Below are 15,042 nucleotides of genomic sequence, written 5' to 3' on the forward strand. Positions count from 1 at the left end.
GAGAGAGAGAGAGAGAGAGAGAATCACTCTTTCTCTCTCTGATGCCTGCGTAGTGGAATAGGATGCGAAAGTTAGGGAGCGCTCTCTCTCTCTCTCTCTCTCTCTCTCTCTCTCTCTCTCTCTCGTCTGTCTGCGTTGTAGATACAGGATGTGAAAAAGAGACAGAGAGAGTTGCATATATGGAGAAACCGAACGGGAAATTCATCAGAACTAAAGAGCGTGGCGTGGCTTTTAATTACTAATGCATAAAGGGAATAAATGAGAGAGAGAGAGAGAGAGAGAGAGAGAGAGAGAGAGAGAGAGAGAGATAGGAAATCAGGCCTTTAGCGCTGACTGCAGCCATGGTCTCCCAATGGAGGAGTGCGTCCAGTTGCTCTGTGTCCTCTCTTGCGAAGAGACGTTCGGCAACTCTCTCCCTTCTTCCTCGTCTGTGGAAAATCTAGTTGCGAACTTTATCCGTCTTTTGAACGACTGAATTATGTTTCGTTCCGTTTTGTTTATCTTAGATTTTTTTAAAATGAAAGTTCCTTTCTTTTTGATATCGAGTAACAAGTGACAAACCACTTTTCCTTTTAACGATATTCTGTCATGCATTGATGCATTTTTGTCTACGTATGCAGTAAATTTTTCGGGGTGTAAGAACTTGACGTTTAATGATGGCTGAAAATGTTCCCTCGCTCAAAGAAAAAACTCGGTTTGGAGAAATATAAACAGTAAGGGAGTTTCCTATGAAATATTCATTATTCAGGATGTCAGTTTTTATTCTTTTTTGAAGATATTTTAATTTTTTTATTTGTGGACAAAATAGTTTCCCTTGTAAGTATTTATGGATGATTAACGTTTTCTGTGTCGTAAATTATTCTTGTGGTTACTATAATAAAGTATCTGAGAATCTAAGCTGTTATATATTGAAAAAAGATTATTTATATTATATATGTGTGTGCATATATATATATATATATATATATATATATATATATATATATATATATATATATATATACGTATACTTACACCTCCTGTTTTATAACTGCTGAATTGTGGATGAACCTCTTGTGCAGTAAAAATGTCTTCTATAGTCATTCTCTCTCTCTCTCTCTCTCTCTCTCTCTCTCTCTCTCTCTCTCTCGCTATATATATATATATATATATATATATTATATATATATATATATATATAATATATTGTGTTTGTGTTTATGTTTGTATGTATACGCTTGTGTACTTATATGTAATGTATGTAAGTATGTACGCAGGTATGTATGAGGAGTAACATATTTGGAGACAACCAATGTTATTGAAGAAGGCGTTATAGGAATAATATGTGTTTATGTGGTGCAGTAATAAAGGAATGGCATTTGGCTTCCTGTTATATATATATAGATATATATATATAGATATATATATATATATATATATAGCATCATATATATTTTCATATATACATATATATATATATATATATTGCATATATATATATATATATATATATATACATATACATATACATATATATACTAGATTACTTGAACCAAATTATATCTGTCTTCATATTCAGTCATGAGCAAGTTAGTGCCTTTGCCAATATGGCAACACAATACGTTTTCTTTGTGTTAATCTATCTTCATTTACACTGATAATACTCAATTGACACAGTTTTATGTAATTTTCAAGTCGTTGATAATCTAATTTCCTGCTCCCCTTTCAATTATATTGCAGAGGAACAAACGTATTGTATTTGCGACTTTCTTACATGATTGAAGATGTTATTAGAAAGTATATAAGTTTTCGTTTCATCGTTTTTTTTTGGGGGGGGGTTGGGGGTAACGTTATTGAGGTTAATCTTCGAACAAATACGACGGATAAGAGAAATTGAGAAAATGCTCTACTGAATTCACATTCGACTTCGATCCCCAGCCACTCGCTTTGATCAATTTCATCGGAGGATAGTTATCACTTCCTTTATAGGATGGGGGAGGCTACATTTCCGTCTTATCGTCCTTTGCTCAGTTGTAACTGGACTTCAAGTCAAATATATATATATATATATATATATATAATATATATATATATATATATATATATATGTATGTATGTGTGTGTGTGGTGTGTATGTATATCTGAATCACGAAAGTTTGGAACTTGATAAATCCATAAATAAAGGTATAAGCCACGAAGGAAAAATAAACAACGGAGTTTCTACAAGATCTGCTGAGTAAAGGACGTCGAGTCGAAAGATCTTGCAGAAACTCCGCGTTTTATTTTTTCCTTCGTGACTTATATCTTTATATATATACGTGTATATATCCAATATATGAATATATATATATATATATATATATATATATATATATAGTATATATATAATATATAATATATATATATATAATAATAGATATTTTATATATGTATGCAAATAAGTGAAATATATTCATAAGGTATTATATATATTATATATATATATATATATATATTATATATATGCACATAATATAAATGTAAATTTATGCATATGTAGTACAGACGTTCACGATTTATTTATATATAATATATATATATATATATATATATATATATATATATATATATATATATATTTGTTATTGATTGTTGTTTGTATCTAACAAGAGTAGACAACAAATCCTGTTATAACGTATGCCTAGAAGAACAGACATATGCTGTATGCATGTTTTTTTCCCTAAATACTGCGTGTGGGTTGAGTATGCAGCGCATATTAGATTTGCCTATTCGCTTATATAATTAAAAGCGTATGCTTATGTTTGCGAGGTATTACGACTGTGCTTATGCATATTTAAAGAGAGAGAGAGAGAGAGAGTGAGAGATTTGTAGAATTACGACTAAGCTGCTTTATCCTGGGTGTGTATTTCTTATAAATTATTAATGGGATTACAACTGATTGAAGTCGCCGCTATAATTGTTCTCTCTCTCTCTCTCTCTCTCTCTCTCTCTCTCTCTCTCTCTCTCTCTCTCTCTCTGGGATAACATTTTCGTAAGTGATGACATAAGGGTAAATACGGAGATATTATATAAAATATTGGAGATAATAGTGGAAAAATACATACCGAAGAAGAAAAGTAAACAGCATTCATGCATACCAAGAGACAGAAGAATCTTGTTCCAGAAAATCAGAAAGTGGAAAAAAGGTCTTGCAAAAGAAAAAAATGCATGGAAAGTTATAGAACTAAAAAGTAAGATAGAAAATGCAGAAAAAAAGATTATACAATCAAAAGAAAATGAAAAACGGGACTTGGAAGAAAAAACCTATTAAATATCAAGCAAAAACCCCAAACTATTATCTTCATATGCGAAGAAGATGAATAAAGAAGAATAGAAATAGGCCCTCTGAGAATTGAAGGGAGATTAACGAATGAAAAAAAGGAAATTTGCAACATACTGGCAGAACGATATAAGAGAGAATTCACCCCTAGAATAGGATAATGAAGATAATGATATAGAAGTAAGGGATGAAAATAGTGAATATTTAGCTGACATAGATATTAATGAAGCTGATATTGTGCAGGCTATTAATGAAATTAAAAATGGAGCTGCTGCAGGGCCTGATGGAATTCCTGCTATTTTGTTAAAGAAAGTAGTTCATTCTATCGCAAAGCCACTTGCAATATTATTAAGACAAAGTGTAGATACAGGGCAAACGATATAGATGAGCCACAAAAGTTAGCGTATATACCCCTACTTCAAAGTGGATCAAGACTAGAGGCAAGTAATTTATAGGCCTGTGAGTCTTAAACATCACATATAATGAAAGTGTATGAAAGGGTAATGAAGAAAAATATTATGAAACATTAATAAAAAATAATTGTTTAATAAAGGACAACATGGTTTCGTACCCGGAAAAAGTACACACACCCAACTGTTAGTCCACCGTGAAAACATATTCAAAAATATGAAAAGCGGAATGAAACAGATGTGGTTTATTTAGACTTTGCAAAGCTTTTGATAAGTGACCACCATAATATATTAGCGAAGAAAATTAGAAAACACAATATCGTGGATAAAGTAGGAAGATGGTTAAAGAATTTTACACAACAGAAAAACAGATAGTTATTGCAAACACGAGAAATCGGATGAAGCCAAGTAATATCCGGTGTGCCGCAAGGTACGGTGTTAGCTGCAATACTGTTTGTTATTATGATGAAGACATAGACAATAATGTTAAGGATTCGGTAGTGAGTAGTTTCGCAGATGACACAAGAATAAGTAGAGAAATTACTTGTGATGAGATAGGAACGCTCTACAAAGAGACCTTAACAAAGTATATGATTGGGCAGAGGTAAATAGGATGGTATTTAACTCTGATAAATTTGAATCAATAAATTATGGAGACAGAGAAAGAAAGCTATATGCATATAAGGGACCTAATAATGAGACCATCACAAATAAGGAAGCAGTTAAAGACCTTGGTGTGATGATGAATGAATAGGAACATGTTATGCAATGATCAAATAGCAACTCTGTTGGCAAAATGTAAAGCAAAAAATGGGAATGTTGTTACGGCACTTCAAAACAAGAAAAGCTGAACACATGATTATGCTTTATAAAAACATATGTTCGTAGTCCACTTGAATATTGCAATATGATATGGTACCCACACTATCAAAAGGATATTGCACAAAATAGAGAGTGTACAAAGGTCCTTTACAGCTAGAATAGAAGAAGTTAAGGACCTAGACTACTGGGAAAGACTACAATCTTAAAATTATATAGTCTGGAAAGGAGAAGAGAAACGCTACATGATAAGTTCAGGCATGAAACAGATAGAAGGAATGCAGAAAATATCAGGAACTAAAAATATCAGAAAGAGCAAGCAGAGGTAGATTAATAGTGCCCAAAAAATATACCAGGAAAATAAGGAAAGCACACAGGACATTCAATCCACTACCGCACCAGCATCGATAATGCAGCGTCTATTTTCAATGCGTTGCCAGCTCATCTAGAATATATCAGGAGTGAGCGTAGATGTGTTTAAGAATAAGCTCGACAAATATCTAAACTGCATCCCAGACCATCCAAGATTGGAAGATGCAAAATATACCGGAAGTTGTACTAGCAACTCTCTGGTAGACATTAGAGGTGCCTCACACTGAGGGACCTGGGGAACAACCCGAAACAAGATTCAGTAAGGTAAGTGGTAAGGTAAGGTCTCTCTCTCTCTCTCTCTCGTACGTGTTTTTGCACTGGATTAAAGGTTTTAATTCATTGATGATTGGGGGCGCTTGGCTGCAGAAAAGTCATTAAAAGTGTTTAATGGCAGACATGAACCGAAGATATTTTTGTTCTTATATTTTCTTTTTCTTTCATTCACCTTTGCATTTCACTTATACTTTTTATTATATTTATTATATATAGGATTTTGTACTTAGGGTTTTGTAAGGTACAGATTATAAACCGTCGCTTAAAAGGGATTTGAAATCTATTTTAAATATCGCTGTAGTGCCATTAATTGAATTATTTAAATCATTTAAATTGAATAATGACATCTGAATTCCATGGGGAAATATTTCAGGACTTTTGACGATCTGTATATAAAGTAGTATAATGCGACACTCACTGTTAATATTACTTAAAAAATGTATTTGAGATGCTGCCTAACTTATAGCCTAATGATTCTAAATCTTGCGTATGTGCAATCTCGGTTCTTCTGGGAATTTACTTTTACCAAATTTCCAATCAAATTTAAAAAACTTACCGAAACGTTTGATCTTCAACGTGTTACCATTCGCCTTTCACGGTAGAATCCTGTATAGTGACAGTTTCTTCATCGTGACACTTTTGCTGTGATAGTTCTGTATTGTCTGACGTAGAAATGGCTGCACCGTTTGATTGAAATTTTTGTCTACTGGAGATTCTTTGATGTGCTTTAAATTTCCATGATTTTGCTGTTAGAGCAATTGACTGGACTCCGCTCTCTGGATCATAATTATCAGTGTCACCGCATCGCCTCAGGAAAAGCTAAATTAGCAGGTCAGTGAAAATACTTGGCTATAGACGTTCTTTCATTCATCGCTCCTCGGCCTTTTGGCTAAGATCAATGTGTAGTAATTCTTTCATTCAGCCGTCTTGGTTCCTGTTAGCAGCGTTTTTATGTTTAAGGCAAATCTGGTGCCTATATTTGCAGAATCCCCTAATTCCAAAATCTATTAATTCCCATTTGTCTGCGGATTTGTGTCCATATTAATCTTAATCCTGTGTTGATGCATCAAGTTTCTTCGTATAGTTTTCCTAATCACAAAACAAGAGATCTTTCAACGTCTCATGAAATGGTGGTACCACAGAATACCTTAATAATTGAGTGCATGTAGTTATTTTCCTATTATAATCTTGGTAAACTGACAATTCTGTTGATCACCGACTTTGCAGTTTGTAAATTGACACAATTTATATAATGAAAGGAAAATTCAGTTCAATTTTACCCACTTGAATGGTTGCTCATCCAAGCGTTATTTAGGACTGACAAAATAAATTTTATTGTAACAAAGTGATGCCTTGCAGATGCCCTTCCTCGCACTCAATATTGAACATTGAGAAAGATAATCGAATAATTCTGGTCGTTGATATCTTAGGATAAATGGGGTGGGGGGAGGGGTATATTTTTTAAAGCTATGAAACCGTACTCTGGTCACGCACTTTCTGAACCATTTCTAGTTAAAGTATGCATTTTTGAAATAGATCCTTTTATATTTAAATTGGTTTATTCAAGTGACCGCTTTTAAGGAATACAACAGCTGCTAGTGTAGCCTTTCACTCCAATGATTTATATTGCTATTAACACATAAAAAAAGGTTTTGTTCATTTTCCAATTTCCCTTTCACGACTTTTCTCCAAAGATTTATTAGTTACAACTTGTTGTAAACATATTTTGAGCAGATGTACGGCTAAAAATGAAACGCATATATTTCACAAAAGACGTCATGTTTACTCTAGCAGCTTATAAGGAACCTATGACGGTCCATCGTCTCTGCCCGAACTTGAGACACTACGACGCAGGCAATAATAGGATGTACGTAGACGATGTCCCATAGGATGCCTGTCACTTCCAGTGGCTTCCTTGTCAGCGAGACGTTGGAAGGGCCTTCAGTATCAAGCTATGGACAAAAACAAGATTTTTTTTTTTTTTTTTTTTTTTTTTTTTTTTTTTTTTTTAGAGAGAGAGAGAGAGAGAGAGAGAGAGAGAAGAGTTTCTCAAAAGTGTAGACGAAAGGAAGAATAATTCTTCGCGAAGAGTGACAGGCGTGAAAGTTATTCGGAATCCTGAATGCAACAGCGTCTTGTTCGTGACAGGATGAGAGTTGCTTATGAGACAAGGATATCCTAGTGAGTATATTATGAAATGAAAAATATACTCCTGGGTGAGAAAGATACTTGAATTAATTTCCTCCGGAATATGTCATGAAATCTCGCTATAAAAGCATGGTTTCCTCAGAATTATCGATGACAGTATTTATACTCATGAAATTGAGAATAGTATTTTTATCGAGCAGCTGACTAAAACTTTAGTATAAAACCAGGATTTCCTCATGAAAATGTTAATGGAATATCATGACAAAGAGTGAATTAAATTTATCGACGAGAATGGCATTAGCATCTTGATGTGTGAATGAAATCTCGAGACGACAACGGGGTTGCCTTAAAAACATGCAAATAGAGGTTTTTGATGGACGAGGCCACCATTAAGTCTTGATGTTATGAACCTAAGAAAGATCTCATGTGACGTTTCACAAGAGAGCAGGATTTCTTCTTGAAGTTGTGAGGGACAATAGAAGTTCGTCGTTCCGTTACAGAAGAGAGGTCGCTTTCATGTTGAAGATGTGATTGTCAACAGAATTGCCTCTTGTATGAAAGAGAAAAGGATTTTTGTTTCTTAAACTTTATTAGTGGAAAAACATTGTTTTGAAGTAAAAGCGATCTGTCTGGTTCGCGAGATGGTAAGAATAGGGGATGGATGTATTATTGTAATACTCTTAGTCCCATCAAAACCGGTTTAGCCTACGAAACTAATTATGATGGTGCCATCCCTTCGTGTTAGAGTCAGGAGTGGACATTTGGGAACCGTCTTTCACTGGTTCCATCAGTGGAAGATTGAACTTTACAAAGAGGTAAGGGTATCCTGTTTAAGATTTTAGGCAATCGCAGTTATTTCTTCTAAAGAATGATGAGTAGTATACCCTTCGACTGTTCCCACAACTGTGAATCTCAGGATGTTGACTTGACACAGTTCATCACTGCTGGCATTGGCAACAACTCAAAGAAATCCTCGAAAGGCCACATTTTAGAAATATCAGGTATAAATAAAATATATTAATGATTTTACTGACCTATTAGTGAAACGAATTAAACAAATGCAAAGATTGAGGTTGGCTTTAGCAGATGATGAAACGCTAAATGTATCACTGCGTTATTTCTGAACTTGAACATTGAGTTAATTAATGATCATGCTCTCTAAACGAGGGTATTTAGAACTAACAACTTTCGTAACAATCTGATGATATATTGCTGTTTATAAGGAAGGAGGAGGCAACACAATTAAAGCAGTGAGTTGTATTGAGAAGGCAGTATCGCTAAAAATGATATGACAAGATTAGGACAAGCCATCTTGATTAAAACTTGATATGATACCCAAGGCGGACTACTCCAGAAAACCATAGCTCTACGTGATAGCAATATCTAATCATGTTTCCCACTTCATACGATTCTGAACAACTAAGGAAGTGATTTACCCAATGGAAATCTATGAATTACTTGAGGAGATCGTTAAGGAATGCCCTTCACTGTTTTTGCTGTCAAAAACTAAGAGGTGTTAAGTTGGCTTATTATCAAGAGGCGGGGACTTGAGGAGGTTAGAAATATATATATATATATATATATATATATATTATATATATATATATATATATGATATATATATATATATATGAATATATACTACATAATATATATATATATATTATATATATATATATATATAGTATATGATATGATAAAGTCCTCTTGAACACGAAAAAACTATCCTTAAGGTTGTTATACTATCTCGTAAACATCAGTAAAGAAATATGAAACATTGATAAACGTTATAAGTTATTGGTCGTCTTTTGAGGATATTCTAAATAGGGAAGGTATTGAAAAAGAGAAATACGTTTCAGCAACTGGACTTTAGGCCTAAACCTCATAAACAGTAAATCCTCTATGCAGGTGTCTCTTGAGGGCTGTGAATTGCTCCGAAGGTTTTTCTAGAAATCATAATATAATCGATATTTATTTTCTGTAATGATATTGTTGTTGCCATCGTTACCATCGGCCCTTTCCTACTTATATCATATTTGCTTTTGCTGTTGTTTCTTCGTTACTTGGAGGAATGTAGAGGATACAAAGCAAAGAATCGCGGGTTGGTGAATGTAAGATGTGGGTGTTTGTCAAGTCATAGAAATTGTGCCATGCTAAGAAATTCTTCCTTTTCCCTTTATTTTATTTATTTACTTAACAGGCGATAGCGTTGCTGCGCAGTTTTTAGGCCTATCTTCCCATGCTGCCCTATAATTGTCCTGTGGCCTTTTGAAAATACCACCACGTCTATTGCTGATCCAGACAGTAATATGTTCGGGGGTTGCCGTCTGTTGCCGCAGCATCCTTGCAGAAAAAAGGATGAGAAAAAACACTTGGGATGGAAGAAGGAAAAATATCTAGTGGAATTGTCTTCCCTCGACCCTATATGTTACTCTCAATAGCGGGTGTCTTTGGCCCAAAAGGGATCACTGTAAGAAACGCAATATTTCATAAAGGCACTTTTTTTTTATCTTGTGTGTTTCTTATAGATATGTCAGCCTCTGGTTCCGTGTATTCGATGGCGAAGAAAGTAACGCAAATGTAACATGTGTTAGTAAGTGGCAAAGAATAGACAGAACGAGAGACTTGTACGGTCTTATTCTTTTCAAATTAATCTCTAGTCGGGGTCGCTGTTTTTTGATGAGCCGTTTCGAGGTTTTTCTAACACTCACTGATGTCTCACAGACGAGTGCCCTTCTGACTCCAACACTCACTACTTATCCGCCGGACTTGGGAGACAGACAGGCAGACGCTTGCTAAGGACCTATGCATATTACGTGGAACATCTATGAACAACTATGGCATATGGAAATGATATTGGTGAAACAGTGAACCTATCGAAAGTTACATAAGATATGATGTAACTTTCAATAGGTTCACGTCAGAACGCCTCTTAATAACAGAGAGAGAGAGAGAGAGAGAGAGAGAGAGAGAGAGAGAGAGAGAGAGAGAAATTGTAACCAAGATGTTTTTGAAAATCAGATTGAAAGAAAGAAAGAGATAGAGGTTGTAATAAGGCGATTTTAAAAATATTAGAGAGAGAGAGAGAGAGAGAGAGAGAGAGAGAGAAGAGAGAGAGAGAGAGAGAGAGAGATTGTAACCAAGGTGTTTTTAAAAATAAACTGAGATAGATTGTAACCAGGGCGATTTTGAAAATATCAAACTGAGAGAGAGAGAGAGAGAGAGAGAGTAACTAAACCTATTTTAAAACTATTAGATTGAAAGAGAGAGAAAGAAAGATTGTAACCAAGGTTATTTTAAAAATATCAAGTTTTAGAGAGAGAGAGAGAGAGAGAGAGAGAGAGAGAGAGTAAGCAAAGCTATTTTAAAAATGTTAAATTTAAAGAGTGAGAGATAAGATTGTAAATAAGGCGATTTTGAAAATACCAAATTTGAGAGAGACAGAGAGAGAGAGAGAGAGAGAGAGAGAGAGAGAGAGAGAGAGAGAGAGGCCAAAGCTATTTTAAAAATATCACATTTAGAGAAAGAAAGATTGTAAACAAGGAGATTTCGAAAATGTCAAATTTAAGAGATGAGAGAGAGAGAGAGAGAGAGAGAGAGAGAGAGAGAGAGAGAGAGAGAGCTATTTTTTAGAATGTCAGATTCCCTCATTTGCGGGGCTGGTAATGAACACCTCAGCGACCTCTGAATACTCCGGTTTCTATCTTTATTTGGGTTAATCTACTTCTCCTCAGTGGTTGGAGGAAAATCCCCCCCCCCCCCTTTTTTTTTTTTCTTTTCTTTTTCAAGGACTTTTATATGTTCCTGTATTTATTTCTTTATAATAAATACTTTCGCTATATAAATGTGTATGTGTGTAAATAAAAGTATATGTGCATATACATACATACATACATAGATACATATACATACATATATATATATATATATATATATATATATATATATATCTATATCTATATTAAAGACTTCATATATTAGTTAATTCCTCATTTAAGAATAATGCACGTCCGTGTTGATATGATGGAACGCCATCTCATTATACTAATTAATCTATTCATTGTCATTCTAAACACTGATTAGATAATGTTCATGAATATTACCAATGGTCGTATTTGGCTTTAATTAGCGTTCAGTGAATGACATTTGTGATTAAACGTCTGCAGATCACCGAATGAAAGAGGGATTTGTAAGTTTTGATGACTTGAAGTTTTGATGAAATATTTGTATTGGTTCCTCAGTTCGTTTAAAGACAAGACGAAAGACTATTGTAGTCATGATTACATTTCATTGAACATAGGACATGAAATTATGATAATAAGAGAAAACAGATTCATATTTATCTGGTAGGTTTTCAGTTGTGGAAAAAGGACATAATTTTAAACTGGCAGCTCACATTAGTTTATCAGTTAAAGGGTGAATGTTTCGGTGACTGCTGTCTTTTATTTTTTAGAGGCAATCCCTTCCCAGGGAAATGCTCAGTTTTGCACAGGGGCTTGGCTGGTGTTACAAGTCCAAAGCACCATCACTGTATTGTCTTCTGTGGCACTGTAGTCGTCTGGTTGCGTTTTTATACTGATTTCTCTCGGTTTTCATGAAAGCCTCAGTGGCGTGATCGGTATGGTCTTGCCCTGCCACCTCGGTGGCCGCGAGTTCGATTCTCGGGCATTCCACTGAGGGGTTAGAGATGTGTATTTATGGTGATAGAAGTTCACTCTCGACGTGGTTCGGAAGTCACGTAAAGCCGTTGGTCCCGTTGCTGAATAACCACTGGTTCCATGCAACGTAAAAACACCATCCAAACTCGGTTTTTATACCCTTCACCCTTAGGCTGCGGGCCTTCTCTGCCTTTTTTGTGTTTCCCTGAGACGTGTAAACCACCTCTCATTTAAGAAGATAGTTTTTCTTCGCCTAAGAAGGAATTCTACTCCTGACAATATGGCTGTCTCTGAGTCTGTCCTCCTAGTTTGAAATAAGCAAGATATTATAAAACTTAGTTCTCATAAAGAGTGAATGTTTGTAATCCTTTATCGTTTTCTCTCGCTGGCTTTCGTGTTGTCCCTTTCCAGCCCATATACTTTGGTATTTTTCTTTTCAGTGACCCGGCTGGGTCTACTCTAGCTGACTTGGGGAAAATTATGCTACGCCATCTTTTCATAGGCATTTGATGGTTGGTTGAACGTGTACTTTTCCGAATATAGAGAGAGACAGGTAAATATCGCTTACAGTTGGTAGACAACAAGTCCATCTGCACCGTTAATATGTTAAAAAAAGACTTCAATGCACACATAGTATAGTATAGTTCTTGCCATCACAAATGGAATTTTTCAGTGAGTAGAGATTCCACTTCATTAGCATATGCTTTGAATTAGAGAACTCGATTGCAGGCTACCAGATTATGCGTGCGCTCCGATGTGAGAGGACTGTTTATCTTTCATTACATCCAACAATGATGCAATCAGTTGGTAAATGGTGTTAATGTAGGCTTGCTATTCCAGTTGGAAACTAAGATCCCGTGTATATGCACACATATATGCATACATACATTCATACATGCATATATGAATATAGATTAATGTTTCTCTTGGCATGGGATGGCTGTGCAGAAAACTTCCACTACAATAACCTCTTTGTTCATCAACAAAGAAGGATCAACAATAGCAAGTTGAACCCCTGACTGGTAAATGTGCCATTTACTGGTGTCTTGGTGGTGCTCGCTCTCTTGGCGTATATACCCTCCCTTTTCTTTGTTTGTTTCTTTCTGTCTTTCTCGCCTTTTTATCCAGTACTTTCTAGGTCTTCCTCTCTTCGTCTCTTTTGATACTTCAGGTTATACACTTCACTAACCTAACGTCGTCCATTCTTTCCGCATGATTGGACCATTTCCAAACACACTTACCATAACCTATATACCTTTTTCCAATTATCTTTATTTCTTATATCCTTTCAGCTATTTTTGTGTCAGCCTATACAGACAGTTCAGCTGTGCAGCTTTAACCTTTCAATCTTTTTCTTTTATTTGTAATCAGCTGCCGCACTTCATTTCCATAAAGTATAGTTGGCTCAACCATTCCTACATAAATTTCAGTATTGACTTTCCTGGACACTCCAACTACTTCCTAAGTTTTTATACGGATCTTGTTGCCTACTCTTTGGCTTGTCAACTCACATCCTACTTTTATCTGATATAGATACTAGGTAATACCATTCTCCTCCTTTGGTGGAAACCCACTACTATGGACTAACTACCAGATACATAATTTAGACCTTTTGTCCAGAATAGGTCTAATGGACTTCGACAGAATTAATCGAAGAATTAATCGAGAACGCTTGGCTTTCCTGGGAACAAGACCCTAAATCTCTCTTTAGCCAAGAGCACCTATCAACTTTCACAGTCTACACACGGACAAACACAGCTTATGTTACGGTATATGTTATACCGTAAACTTATAATATATTCAGTTAGGATAACAGTTGCTTCCTTGTCTTCTGTTTAGTTTATATTGCTTGAACTTCTGAGACAAACGTTTTAATGCGTTGTAAATCTTCAGTACATAATATTCCTATCCCTCTTTATTGGGTCAGTGTAATCTTGGATTGATTTCAGTATACGTTCATTATCTTTTCCATTGTCAGCAAAAATAAAAACTATATGAAATTATTTTAGGATTAACAGTGCTTTATTTGTCTAATTTCACAGTTGATCTGGGATCAAATCATCATTATCAGCGTCAATATTGATGTCATTATGAAAAAGAATAAAATGCTCATTTTAAGAATAGAATAGTGTAACTAACAAAATTTAAATTTTATAAAATTGGATGCAGGAAAATGAACGTAAAAATACATAAAGACAGCGTGCTCGAGTGTACCCTATAGCGAAGGTGATGATAATAGTAACATAACCCTCATGTAGCCTTATCATGCCGACCATCCTGCCATCTGGTGGCTCGTATCCAAAGTGGCAAGCAATGTTGCACGGTCCTCTAATGAAATTAGCTTCAACCCACCGATCTGAAATCGGATAACCTGTTGATGTGGAGCCGTTTGCTTCTGCTCTTTAGTGAGATAGCGACGCTAATTGCTGGTATTTTTATTTTTGCTTCGTGAAAAAAAAAATGGTTCAAGTGACGTCAGAAAAGGGGAGACTGTCTTCTTTTTCTTTTTTGTAAAAAAAAAAAAAAAAGCCAATTTGGGTTTTAGTGACGTCAGAAAGTGGTAGAATGATTGTTTTTGTGAAAAAAAATTGATTGGGTTTGAGTGATTTGAGTGAGGTTTTTTTCATATGAATTAACTTTTGGTTGATTTATCGTTCATCAATTTTTACCTATGTAATTACATGGTCAGAGAGGAAAATAGATTTTTTTTCATCTGTTTTAGAATATGTTCGATGGAATGGAAATATCCTTAATACTAAAATGAGAACTTTCTCATCAATTCGATGAAATGTTGACCTCATTAGTAACGTGTCCTTTAAAAATTGGTTTTCCCATTTCCATATTAACCGTTATTTTTTATAATGGCTTTGACAAAAGTAAGCTTAAAGGACCCTTTGTCTGAATTAATTTCATTATATCTCTTTGGGGTTTTTACTTATCAATAAATTTTACTGTAAAGAAACTTCATATGTAATCAAACCACTTTTTCTGCTTGATTTTGGTTTTAATTTTGTTAAAACGGACGATAGAGTGATAAATGCAAAGCCCTGAGCTATATAGAGTC

The 15,042-nt window shown here is 34.8% G+C and overlaps 1 protein-coding gene across 1 annotated transcript in view; it reads left to right on the top strand.

Annotated features, from left to right (window-relative positions):
* The first annotated feature begins 395 nt into the window (after positions 1–395).
* Positions 396–15,042, top strand: part of LOC135212575 (adenosine receptor A2b-like) — a 348,426-nt gene continuing 333,779 nt past the window's right edge. The window contains 1 exon segment of the mRNA XM_064246119.1: positions 396–816. The gene's annotated coding sequence lies outside the window, so the exon portion shown is untranslated.

This window comes from Macrobrachium nipponense, chromosome 41 (assembly GCF_015104395.2).
Source record: "Macrobrachium nipponense isolate FS-2020 chromosome 41, ASM1510439v2, whole genome shotgun sequence".
NCBI lineage: Eukaryota > Metazoa > Arthropoda > Malacostraca > Decapoda > Palaemonidae > Macrobrachium > Macrobrachium nipponense.